Source organism: Dermochelys coriacea, chromosome 8, assembly GCF_009764565.3.
Source record: "Dermochelys coriacea isolate rDerCor1 chromosome 8, rDerCor1.pri.v4, whole genome shotgun sequence".
NCBI classification, from domain to species: Eukaryota; Metazoa; Chordata; order Testudines; family Dermochelyidae; genus Dermochelys; species Dermochelys coriacea.
The window spans coordinates 78,354,403-78,367,276 of NC_050075.1; the positions used below are offsets into that span (position 1 = coordinate 78,354,403).

The window sequence follows — 12,874 nt, forward strand, 5'->3', positions numbered from 1 at the left end:
AAGTTCAAGAGCCGGGGCGCACCTGCTGGGACTCAAGGCTTCAGCCCCACAGGATGCACCTGGTGAGGCTTGGGGCTTCAGCCCTGCTCCTGCTGATGCCCTGAACCCCAGCAGGCACATCCCGCAGGCTGAAGCTACGAGACCCACTTCCCTGGTGGGCAGAAGACTCTATCCCCACCACTCTGCTGCAAGGCAGAGGTCCCAAGCTCTCTCCCCACCCCCCAAAGTCTGGTAGGTGGAGAATTGGGGATGGGAGGCTTTGAGGGGCTCTGTTAGCCACACTTCAACTGCAAAAGACTTCATTTTTGTGTTAAGGTTGTGGGAGAGGGAGAATAGATGTGAAAACACTGAGTTAACAGGAATCAGTTATAATAGGTGACTGATGCAATGCACCCCTGTATTCACATCCTATACACTATTCTAATAATCTTTGTACAAAATATGCCTTGGGAGTCATGTTTTTGGCAGTCTTCAAAGGTGCCTGATATTAAATCCAAAAACCTTAACGTTGTGTTGTGTTTCCAGTCCCTTGAATGTTTCCCTTCTCAATCATTGCATTAAGTTGATATAGGTTTTAGTTTAATTTTGTATGTAGTAGTGGAAAAAGATCATAGAAGGAGGGAAGAAAACTATATATGCAAATATTCTCCTCTTCCACCTAGTACTAGCTTAAAGTTCTCTCATGGTGCTCCATCCTTCTGATACATATGCAGTGAAGGTCTAAAGTAGCAACTGATGGTGGTAGTAGGAATAACTAAAATGGGGTGAGAAGATTTTCCTATCTGAAATGTGTCTGAACAGAGAGGTACAATTTGTGAAGTAGTTAAAGAGGTGGCAGTATGCCATTGAAATACCAATTATCAGCTTGGTACTAGTGAGGTTGTGCTAGAGGAGAAGCTACTGCCTTCCAGCTGTGTTAAAGGAGAACTAATAGAAAACTTTCTGGACTGACACTCAGTGTTTAAAATCTTCCTGGACACTTCACTTTAGACACTGCAAGACCTTGGATTTGAAGATAATTTGCCTTGACACCAGGTTCATTAGTCTTGAATCTGAAGTTTTGACAGTATGGCAAGCTGCTTAAGATGATAGTTGGATTTTTAGTACAGTTAATTCTTTCATTGGAAAAATGGATTCTTCTATTCAATGGTTTAGAAAGTATGCACCTCTTCCAGTTCCCAAACTGAGTATTAAATACATGAGCCTCTTTGAAGGCCCATCCTGTGTCAGGGACAACTGCAAGGTCCTTCCATTTTGTGCTGAGTTTATTTGTTCTGTGATTGTATTTTAGCCTTCTCTACAATATGTAAATGTCTTTAGTTATTTTTTCCTGTCATAAAAATGAAAAACATTCACACAACTACTAAGTAAAACACATGTCAAATATATTTAATTAAAGGGGATCTGAAGACTTGTAGAGGACAAACTATCTAGACAGAGAATTGAAAGTGAGGAAAATACTGGATTCCCTTCCTGTGGATAGGGAACAGTTGAGTGAGAACATGAAAATAAGGAGGAGACCTAGCAGTCATCAGCAACTAGTTAATTTCAACATGACTTGAGAAAGGGTTCGGAGAATGCAGTAGAAGTGTATTAGATTTCAAGAAGTCTACATGTGGGGACTTGAAAAAAATCTAATGAATATTATACAGTTAAAGAAATTAGTGAAGTGCCTTAGTATGAAGGCTGGAAAATCTGAAGACAGTTAAGGTGAAAGACTGTGGTTCCTTTGGGGATGAAAGAATGTCAATAAAAGAGGCTATTGTAGTTCAAAAAGGACTGCTCAAAGATTAAGTTAAAATGCTATGCGTAACATTTACTCCAAGAATGTTCTACAACAAATTCAAAATACACAAGCTATGCTACTTGATATCTGAACAGATCTCTTATTGACAATAATGCGTTTCAGTATTAGAGGTGAGATGGAATAAAAAAAAAACTATAACACATACCCAGAGAGAACCTGAAGAAATAAAAGAATCCTGCAGTGGGGAGAGGAAGCAGTCCTTGATTGGTACTAAGGATCTGTATTTAAAACATTGCACTACCTTTTCTCCATGAGTGAGATTTTCAAAAACTGTATCATGGACTTCAGTATAAGCAGAAGTTAGATCTATGAGGAAAGATTGGGGAAAAAAATGTGAGAATGTTTAGTTCTGAGAAAAGATGACCAAGTGGGTGGAGGGGGGGAGACCTGATAAGTCTTCAAATATGCTAAGGGCTGTTTTACAGAGGACAGTGATCAATTGTTCTCCATTTCTACTGAACGTAGGGTAAATAGTAAAGGGTCTAATGTGCAGCAAGAGAGATTTAAGTTGGATATTACAGAAAACTTACTAACTATAAGAATAAGCACTCAAATAAGCTTCCCTGGGAGATTGTGAAATTGTTGTTGGAGGTCTTTTAAGAACAGGTTAGACACCTGTCAGGATTGTATTATTTTAACTGGCTGAGTAGATACAATTTTACCAGTGGGAGTAATCTATGATCAATCTGACCATGTACAGTGGAGTTCAAATAGTTATTATCGGATGAATTCTTAATGTTCATGATGCTGAGAGTAGACCTTCTCAGACATCCTGCAGCGGTCTTCCAGAGCTGTAAGATTGTGTGTTCAATGTTTTGAAAACTCTCCACTTCAGGAAACAAAACTTGTTATCCTGGACTACTTTACTGAGATTTAAAGGTTAAATTAACTGAAAATGGAAACTTGTCAACTTCAGGCAGTGATGCCAGCCCTCTTCACTGCTGTTTATCATAGTTGAACCCCTGGCTGCTATCAGAGACTGCATACGTGGAGTTGGGGTGGGGAGTGTCAAGAAAATTGTTCTTTGCAGGTGATGCTGCTTTTATGCAAATACTATATATTTTTCCAAGTTTCCTTAGACCATGTTCAGGTCTCAATTTAAAATGATTATGAATAATTAAGATGTCTCCCTACTTGCAGGCTTTCCAAAAAATAAATTAACTTAAGGCTCCGGAACTAATTGGTATTCCCCTCTCTTTAGCATTTTCCTTTTGGCTCATGCTGTAGCCACTCGGCCTTCTCCCTTTGATGCCTGTACAATGGGATAAGAATTTATGGTTTGTCACACAGATTAACAATATTTTCTGAGAAAATACTTGAAGAAATATTGCAGTTCAATCATTGTCTGACTTAATGTGCATGACCTTTCATTTTCATCTGACAGTGTTTAAACTGAGAGATTAGTTTTACATAAATTCTGGAAAAAGCCTATATTTGCTTTATACTTATGAGAAAGTTTTGTGCATTTTTTTTAAACAGGTGGGAAATATTACAAGTGGGAAGAGAAAATAAGATTAGCGGTATATGTTGTAAAAACTAGTAGATACAGGATCCCGTCAATGTGACTACTTTTCAGCTGCAACATTTGATCTTTTCAGCTCTGACTCTAACCTATCCTATATATAACTGAGATAATGTTGGGGTTATTTTCCAAAGACGTGTCTTACAGATGTCAGACCTTGGACGCAATTGTACTAGTAAAATCTGGAGCCAAGATTTAAGTTACCTGTTGAAGATCAGTGCACTCTAGTACTCATTTGAAGCTTAATTGTGTAACAAATCAGTTCTTTGCACTATATAGTCTGTTGACCAACTATGATCTGACTCTGCAAAACCATTTCTCAGGTGTTATAAATGTCACTCCTGTGGCTTACTGTCTTTCTAGTTTGAGAATGCTTTATGTTGTACATAACCACCAAGTTGGATATTGTAGGCATATGCATCTAGATGTCATTTTCCCAGGGAATGACTAAGCTATAACTATAATTTCTAACAGTTGGGGGTGATGAGAGATGCCACCCTACCTGAAGTTAAAGAAATCTTAATTTTTACATTCAAGTGTCCAGTGAATCATCTTGCCTTTCTTGTACTAAAAGGCATATGTTTAAGAAAATTATCCAATCTACACAATACTAGTATTTTGTATAGCATTTTTATTAAAGCATTTCACACACACACTTCTGTTTTATCATCTTGACTTAATGTTTCTAGAGAGATGCAAAAATAAAACATTTTACACTGATTCTTAATTACATTTGACAAGCTAACAGTGTGAAAATCTATGTTTCAATATTCAGTCATGTATTCCACAATAATTGCCCTATAGACACACAGCCTGGAGGTTAGTTTGGGCACTGTACAATTTTTTCATTTAGAATGTATTGTTTAAGAAAACCACAAATTTGATTGTATAACTATTTTTAAGATTAATTAAATTTTATACTGGGACATGCTGAAAATGTGTGTTGTGGAATTAGAGGGATTTCTGAAGCTGTCGTAGCTATTTCTTAGGCCTCCCAATTTTGGGCTCTGATGTTGCAAAGGCTTATGTATGTATTTAAACTTACAAGCTGGTGAAATTCTGGCTCCATCTCAGACCTTGGAAATTTGGGGAGCAGAGCAGATAAGATTTCAGCATATGAGTAGTCAGTGACTTCATAGAGACTACAGTGTGTAAAGTTTAAGCATGTTAATAAGTCTTTGCAGGCTAAAGGCTTTACAGTGTACGTCAAGAGTTTCCATTTCAGTAAAGCTATTCAACAGGATATGCTGTATATTTAAAGGGAAACAGAAATGATATGAGGTACTACTTGATTTCCTGGTGAAAGAAAGCTGTCTTTTTATATTGCTTTACTCTGCTGCAGTACTCTTGCTTGGGTTTTGTGGCAAGTGCATTAAAGAAATGACCCTGGTAGGGTTCAAGTACTCATTTTGATTATCCTTCTGTCCTTTCTTACTCAGTCTGCTGTCTTGTTGGAGAAACTGTCAGATCACATTTGTGATTTGAAGCTGGCTCATTAAGTATCAATTTGATAAAGCCAGTGAGACTAGGTCGGAATTGCCAAAGTGATTAATCACGGAAGCACTAGTACTAGTTGCATTTACAAATTGGATAAGAAAATAAAGATTGACTTTTCAGTTATTTCATATCAAATATTGGATTGTTTTACCATGGTTGTCGTAAGATACATCATGTTGTAGTGATCTTTTAAAGAATATTTCAGATTTTTTTATCCTATTAAACTCAAGTTGCAATGGGGGAGGTTTAGATTGGATATTAGGAAAAACTTTTTCACTAAGAGGGTGGTGAAACACTGGAATGCGTTACCTAGGGAGGTGGTAGAATCTCCTTCCTTAGAGGTTTTTAAGGTCAGGCTTGACAAAGCCCTGGCTGGGATGATTTAACTGGGACTTGGTCCTGCTTTGAACAGGGGGTTGGACTAGATGACCTTCTGGGGTCCCTTCCAACCCTGATATTCTATGATTCATGTGTAAAACCATTGCTTGGAACTGCATAGCCTGGATTTGCCAGGTTTTTAAAACTCAGACTCTGAAGAGTAACTTCCCCTGTAGACTAACCCAGTTTGATAGTGGTAGAAGGAGGAGTGAAGAGTGTCTCTTCTTCTTCTGATTTTTAAATGTCACATTTTCAACTGAGTGGCATAGTATCATAAAAAGAAAAGGAGTACTTGTGGCACTTTAGAGACTAACAAATTTATTTGAGCATAAGCTTTCGTGAGCTACAGCTCACTTCATCGGCTGCATTCAGTGGAAAATACAGTGGGGAGGCTTATATACACAGAGAACATGAAACAATGGGTGTTACCATACACGGTGTAAGGAGAGTGGTCACTTAAGACGAGCTATTACCAGCGGGCGGGGGGGGAGGGAAGGGAGGAAGGTTCCTTCCCCACTCTGGAGTACAGATGTGGGGACCTGCATGAAAACCTCCTAAGCTTATTTTTACCAGCTTAGGTTAAAACTTCCCCAAGGTACAAACTATTTTATCCTTTGCCCTTGGACTTCCACTGCTACCACCAAACGTTTAACTGGTTACTGGGAAAGAGTTGTTTGGAAATGTCTTTTCCTCCCAAAATCCTCACCAAAACCTTGCATCCCCCTGCCTGGGGAAGGCTTGATTAAAAAAACCTCACCAATTTGCATAGGTGACCACAGACCCAAACTCTTGGATCTTAAGAACAATGAAAAAAGCATTCAGTTTCTTACAAGAAGAATTTTAATAGAAGAAAATGTAAAAAGAATCACCTCTGTAAAATCAGAATGGTAAATACCTTACAGGGTAATTAGATTCAAAACATAGAGAATCCCTCTAGGCAAAACCTTTTAAGTTAAAAAAAAGACAGACAGGAATATCCATTCTATTCAGCGTATCTTATTTTCTCAGCCATTTAAAGAAATTAACGCATATCTAGCTAGATTACTTACTAATTCTAAGACTCCATTCCTGTTCTGTCCCTGGCAAAAGCATGACACATCACCCCTCCTGCTGGTACTAGCTCATATTAAGTGATCATACACACTCTAAGGAGTGATAACACCCATTGTTTCATGTTCTGTGTACATAAATCTCCCCACTGTATTTTCCACTGAAAGCATACAATGAAGTGAGCTGTAGCTCACGGAAGCTTATGCTCAAATAAATTTGTTAGTCTCTAAGGTGCCACAAGTACTCCTTTTCTTTTTGCAAATACAGACTAACATGGCTGCTACTCGGAATAGTATCATAAAAAGACTATCTTCAAAATAACTACAGCATTTGCTTTGTAAATGAACTCCCATTAAAAGCATCAGTTCCCAAAGATTTAGTAGAACTATGAAAAGTTCTTTAACAGTGGTGCAGTTAGTAATATAGTGTTCAACCCAGAAGCAAATATTTAATTAACAGTCTTGTAAAAATCATTCAATTAATTTTCATTAGACAGCACCAAAAATTAGTGTCAGTGATTTCTGATAACATGCTCAATCCAGCAAAAAGAGTTCTAAAACAAATGTTTGCCTGAAATCCTTATGTATATACTTTTATTTAATATTTACTTAAATATTATGAGTTAAATACAGTTTAAATATTGTGACTTAAATACAGTGAGCTTCCATTGCCAAAGCCAGGACAATAACTGAAGAATTTTTAAAGAAATCCCAACCTGAACTACCTTTGAGGAAATACTCAAGATCATTGATAAATTCATAATGTATGGAAGGTCTTAACTGGGCTGGGTGTGTGGGTGAAACAGGGTGCTGACTAGGAAACCCTGAGTCAGACCTCTGTCATGCCAGCTCCAATCAGGAATGGGGAATTGGAGCTGTCTGAGTAAGCCCAGGCTTAAGAGGTAAATAGGAAACAGCTGCGGGCCTTGTTAGCAGTCCCTGAGGCTGTGAGCCTGATGCTGGATGTAGCTACAAGGTGGTGGGAATTTATACTGTAAATAAAAAGCAAAGGTGATTGCACCAAAGCAGAGGTCTCTGGCTGGTTTGTGGGTGCAGAAGATAGAGGGGCCTGCCTGGGTCCTGTTACAGTGGGACTCTGCAAAGATGGGGCAGCAGCCATGACCATAAAGAACAATGAGGTTGCAGCATGAGTAAAGATAGTGTTATTAGCAGCAATTTGGACATTGCATGATTCATTACCGAGTTTTGATGTTGAAGTGCAACCTGAAGTACAAAGTCCTCATCCATTCTTATTAAAATAGTTTATAAAATCTCAAGCAGTTACCGTTTTCATTTGCTGTACAAACAGATGGGCCCTGACCACACTGAGCTTCTGTTTCACAGACAAGTCAGGTGGTTGTCACATGGGAAAGTGTTACAATGGTCTTGGAATTTTGTTACATCAGAACTTTCCTCTGGAAAAGAGACCTTGCAGATTACATGTATAATGTGGACTTCTTGACTAAATTATCTTACCTGATGGACATATTTGATAAATTGAATGATCTGAACCTATCACTTCAAGGTAGGAATACAAATCAACATCAGACTTCTTTAAAAAAAAAAATGGAGTGAAAGTGATCAGAATGCTATTAAAGACTAAATATAAACTGGATTATATTCCCATTTTAATGAATATTTTCCTGGAGTCGAACACGAATCTCCAGATACAGATTGATTCAAAACTCATTCTCAGTAACTGTTTACTCCATTCCAACCTTAAGTAACTTGGCTCAAGAAACTATCAAAATTATCAAGTGATTACTTGCAAAAGACCAATATAAATCTAGGAGTTCTGTTACATGAGTATGAAGAACTCAGAGAGGAAACTGTAAAAATGCTGTTTCCATTTGCTTCCAGTTACCTCTGAGATTAGGTTTTCAGCCATGATTTCTGTGAAAACTAAATATAGGGGAAAAAAATTAAACTCTGAAAACACTTACATCTGGCACTATCATATACAACCAAATGTTGTACAACTATGCAATTTGGAACAGGCACATTCTCACTGAAATCTTAGGCTGTCCCCAAACATGCCAAAAAAATTCATTTTTTCAGTTTTTAATTTTTAAAACCCAGATTGGATAATTGAACTATATGTAGTTGAATAAAAGTTGCAGTGAGTTGGTTTAAAAAAAATTGGGGGGAACCACAAATGTCTAAAATATGTGTAAGGGAAATACAGTACTAAAGTTTGGGAACCATGGTTCTAAAGAAAGCAGGAATGTGTTCTTGTGTGGAGTAGCGCTTTGATTATTCTAAATCATCAAATATGAATGACTGCAAGTTGTGGCACAAGAATAATATTTTCCAAAAGCAGGAAATTTCTTCACAATAGGGAGTTCATAAACTTACAATTCAGCACCTGGATTTTTAAGTTACCTTGTATGGCACTTGGACTGTGCACTCTGAGCTGCCAATAATATGGACAAAGGGATAGTTAGAAAAATATAGGTTAGTGATGTATTAGTGTATTTAGCCACTTGCACTGAGAATATAAAGAGAAATTCAGCATCCGCTTTTTCACCTTGCTAGTGTTTAATGTAATAGTGCACAAGGTTGAAAATGTGTAAATTTGGCAGTTGGCCTGTTTTTATGTTAGCGAAGAAATTTTAAACTACACATGCTGTAATGCTTGAAAATTTGTCTTCATCTTTAAATTCACCAGTTTGGACTAATAGTTCAATGTTGCTACAAAGTTTTGAAGAAATAAAACACCAGAAGTATTACTAAAATTGCCTTCTTTGATGTGTTAGTCGGCAATCGAGGCTAAAGCATTTTTGAAGTCCTACTTCAGTTAGCTTCCTGCTCATATCTGGTTCCAGGTTCTGCTTGACACTAAAATAGTTGTAGCATTTGTGATTCTGTCATTTGGCAGTTAATGCAGTTTCTTGAACCAAAATCCTTAAAATTGCTGACAAGCAGAAGGAAACCACAACAAGATTCAAAAGCACTTCAGATTTAGAGACCATTTAGCAAGATGGTGCCAGCCTTCTCTGTTCTTTGTTTCCCACATTTCGGAGATTGAAGAAGCAGAAATTGAAGCCTTCTTCCCAGTCCATATATAACACAGCAAGAGATCCTTCACTGGAGTATTTTGCTTTTTCCTTCCATCTTCTGCTCAGTGTCCCCATCAGGTTCCTTTTGTTTGACTCTTTGACTGCACTCCTATTCCTGTTGTTTTATTAGTTTTCCCCCAAAATAACATGGCTTCCAGGTCCTGTGGATCCCCCCCTTAGGCTGGGGGGGGCCCTTTACCAGGGGGTGGGCTTCTGCCCACCCATTTCCTGGATCCCAGTAGGATCAGATGGTTTCCCCTAATCAACAGAAACATCTTCAGGGTATATCTTCACCAGAATTAACAGGATTGATTGGTACCCAGATGTGAACAGCCACACTGCAAAGCCATATCCAAGTTACTGTTTCCTCACTAGTAATTTAGAAGTTGCAGCAAAACTGAGATTGCGTTAAAAAGTGTTTTGTTTGACTGCAGTTGAATTACTTACAGTGCATTTGTCAATATGGCAATGAGTGGTGAAATAGGGAGCTGCAGAAGGATAGTAGCAATACAGTATACAGAGAAGACATATTTTGTTATTTAAATAGCACATTTTTCTATTTAAAAAGGGCATTCACAAAAATACTAACTAGTTAAGGTTGCACTTATGTATAAACAAAAGAAGGAAATATAAAGTTAAGGATGAAAAGGTTGCAAAGTCAAACATGCTAAGTTAGGAATTGCCAGAATGAATGTTGCCCAGGAAACCTTAATTCAGAGCCTTTGTGCATGCACTTTATGATACTGCCTTTAATTACATGCAGAAGTGACTGTCTGGGGTGAATTTTGTGTGAGGGCATATCTGCACTGTAATTAGACACCTGTGGCTGACTCATGCCAGCTGATTCAGGCTAAGGGTCTGTTTAATTGCAGTGTAGTCATTCGGGCTCAGGCCACAGCCTGAGCTCTGGAGACCCCCCCCCCCCATCTCACAGGATCTTGGAGCCTGAGCTGCAGCCTGAGCCCAGATGTCTACACTGTAATTGAACAGCACCTTAGCTTAAGTCCCACAAGTCAGCTGACATGGATGACCGTGGGTTTTTAATTGCAGCATTGACATGCTCTAAGTGACATGCCTAAGGAACGTGGTGGCAGGGCAGAATCCAAATTTCCAAGATGACATTCAACTGCCCTTACAAAGACCATCTTTTCTCTTTCTACAGTCCCCTGCCCCATTCACAACAAACCTGCCAACTTCTGAAACAAATGAGGTCCTACAGACAAACCCCTTCATTGCAACCTCAGTTCACTGCCAAAGCAGATTTGAGTGTATTAGGAGTCCTGTGAAGTTAAAACAATCACATCATTAGACTATCATAATGCATACTCACAAGGGGGTCAAATTAAGGTTGTGTGGGCAACATTTATTCTAGCATTTCCTAATTTGAGATACTTGACTTTAGAACTTAACTTTATATTTCCTAATTTTTTATTTTGTTTATTGATTAGAGCAACCTTAACTAATGTAAAACCAAGTTTTGTTTGTGAATATTAAAGATGTTTAGTATTAATATAAGATGCAGTTTTAGAATAGCCTCTTAAAGCCCCAGCTTTCTGTAACTATTCACTTTCTAAATAGTCTGTTATGGGTGGTGGAAGAAGTAAGGGAGAAGAATTTGAACAAAAAACTTTGAACACTTTATCTGAGTTGCCTAAAGAATCTACAGTAGAGTAGTTGAGTGATTATAGAAGGCATTTTATGCTTTGAGCTAATTCTACGTTTGAGTGACCTGATTTCATTTTTAAGTTGGGTTCATTCTGTTTTATTAAGTGCTACAACAAAATAAGGCTTATTGTTGTCTAAGTCTAAGCAGCCCGAGTTCTGTTCTTGTCAATATGCTGGATATTCTAAATACATGGTTTCTAGTGAGACAGTCTCATCTGGCTCATGATGGTGTAAATTGAGGAATTGTTAAGAGTTCACTGCTATTACACTAGTGTAAAATGGGTGTAAAAATCCGGTCCACTAAATTGTGCTAGTGAGTGGCAGTATTAGTTTATTTCCAGCCCATCACAAAAATCCTTTGTATATCCTATATCTTGATGCACACTAGTGAGATCCCTTGCTTGACTTTAGAGAGGATCAAATTGTGGCTTTAAAAAGCTGTACCCCTCACTTCTGATACATTGCACGAGTGGAGTTAGATATTGTTCAGTACCCCCATTAATAAGTTATCCTACTTTTATTACAAATGCAATTTTGAAATTGCAGAAAGAGAGATAGTGTTGTATTTCACCATTTAACAACCGAGTCATGACCTTAATTCCTTAATTAAGGCTGAAAGGTCAAAATAATTCAACTTTCCAACTTTTTTTTTAAAAACACATTTCGTTTCCATGTGCCGTCCATATATGGAATAAATGGTTTTTGTTTGTTAGAGGAGTGCAGGTCAAACTGGGGACAAAAAGTCAGGTAGCTATGTTCAGAGGTTGTGACTCTGTCCACTTGAGATGATAATGGAGATGCCTTTCTTAATAAATAAATTGTGCAGATGTTCAAACTGTGATTAAGCACATAGAGTTCTTTGGCTTTGGTTCCCATTAAGTGAAATTCAAATACACCCTTGATCTTTTGGGCTCATTAATGGGATTTAGGTGCCTCATTAGGCTCTGTTAGTCTGTATCCGTAAAAAGAAAAGGAGTACTTGTGGCACCTTAGAGACTAACATTTATATGAGCATAAGCTTTCATGAGCTACAGCTCACTTCATCGGCTCTGTTGGCATGGCTCCCACATTGGAGTGGAGGGAAGATGTTAAATAAATGGTACTCTTCCCAAGCCCACCCACTCACTCACTGTAATTCTTAGTAATATGATCCTCTCTCTGTGCTTTAATGATTTATTCAGTAGTGGAATAGTCAATGTTGACAAAAGATATATCTAGGAAGAGAGATTGGAGCTAGGTAATCTGTTCTTAGGGCAGACAAGTTTACCACCTTTTAGGTGGATGAGATCAACCAAGGTGGATCTCAATTAGCTAAATCAAGGTTCAGAGATATTAGTCTGTGTCTGTAGTAGGTAGAAGATGACTAGCCTTGACCTCTTTTTGTCTAATCTAGACATAGCTATGGAACATTTGTCTACATTTGGAAACAGGTTGAGGAGCAGCGGGAATCAAGGGTAGAAAGCAAGGTTAAAAAAAAATTGTGAATCTGCATCTACAGTAGAGAATAGGATGTAGTCAGCTAACTCTTAACCTAACCTAGTCTTTTTTCTTAATCCAGACATTCTTAAAGTATTACTGTTAACATCTGAAAAAAGAAAAGGAGTACTTGTGGCACCTTAGAGACTAACAAATTTATTAGAGCATAAGCTTTCGTGAGCTACAGCTCACTTCATTGGATGCATCGAAATGCATGAAGTGAGCTGTAGCTCACGAAACCTTATGCTCTAATAAATTTGTTAGTCTCTAAGGTGCCACAAGTACTCCTTTTCTTTTTGCGAATACAGACTAACACGGCTGCTACTCTGAAACCTGTTAACATCTGAATGACTGTCCACATTCATTTCACTGGGTAGTCAGACCTCAACATTATTATTTGACTGTGCAAACAAGTACACAA

General features: G+C 38.0%; 1 protein-coding gene across 2 annotated transcripts in view; it reads left to right on the forward strand.

The window, feature by feature from the left end:
* The window catches only part of SELENOF (selenoprotein F), a 34,599-nt gene that overhangs the window by 4,171 nt on the left and 17,554 nt on the right, over window positions 1-12,874 (forward strand). The window lies entirely within an intron of this gene.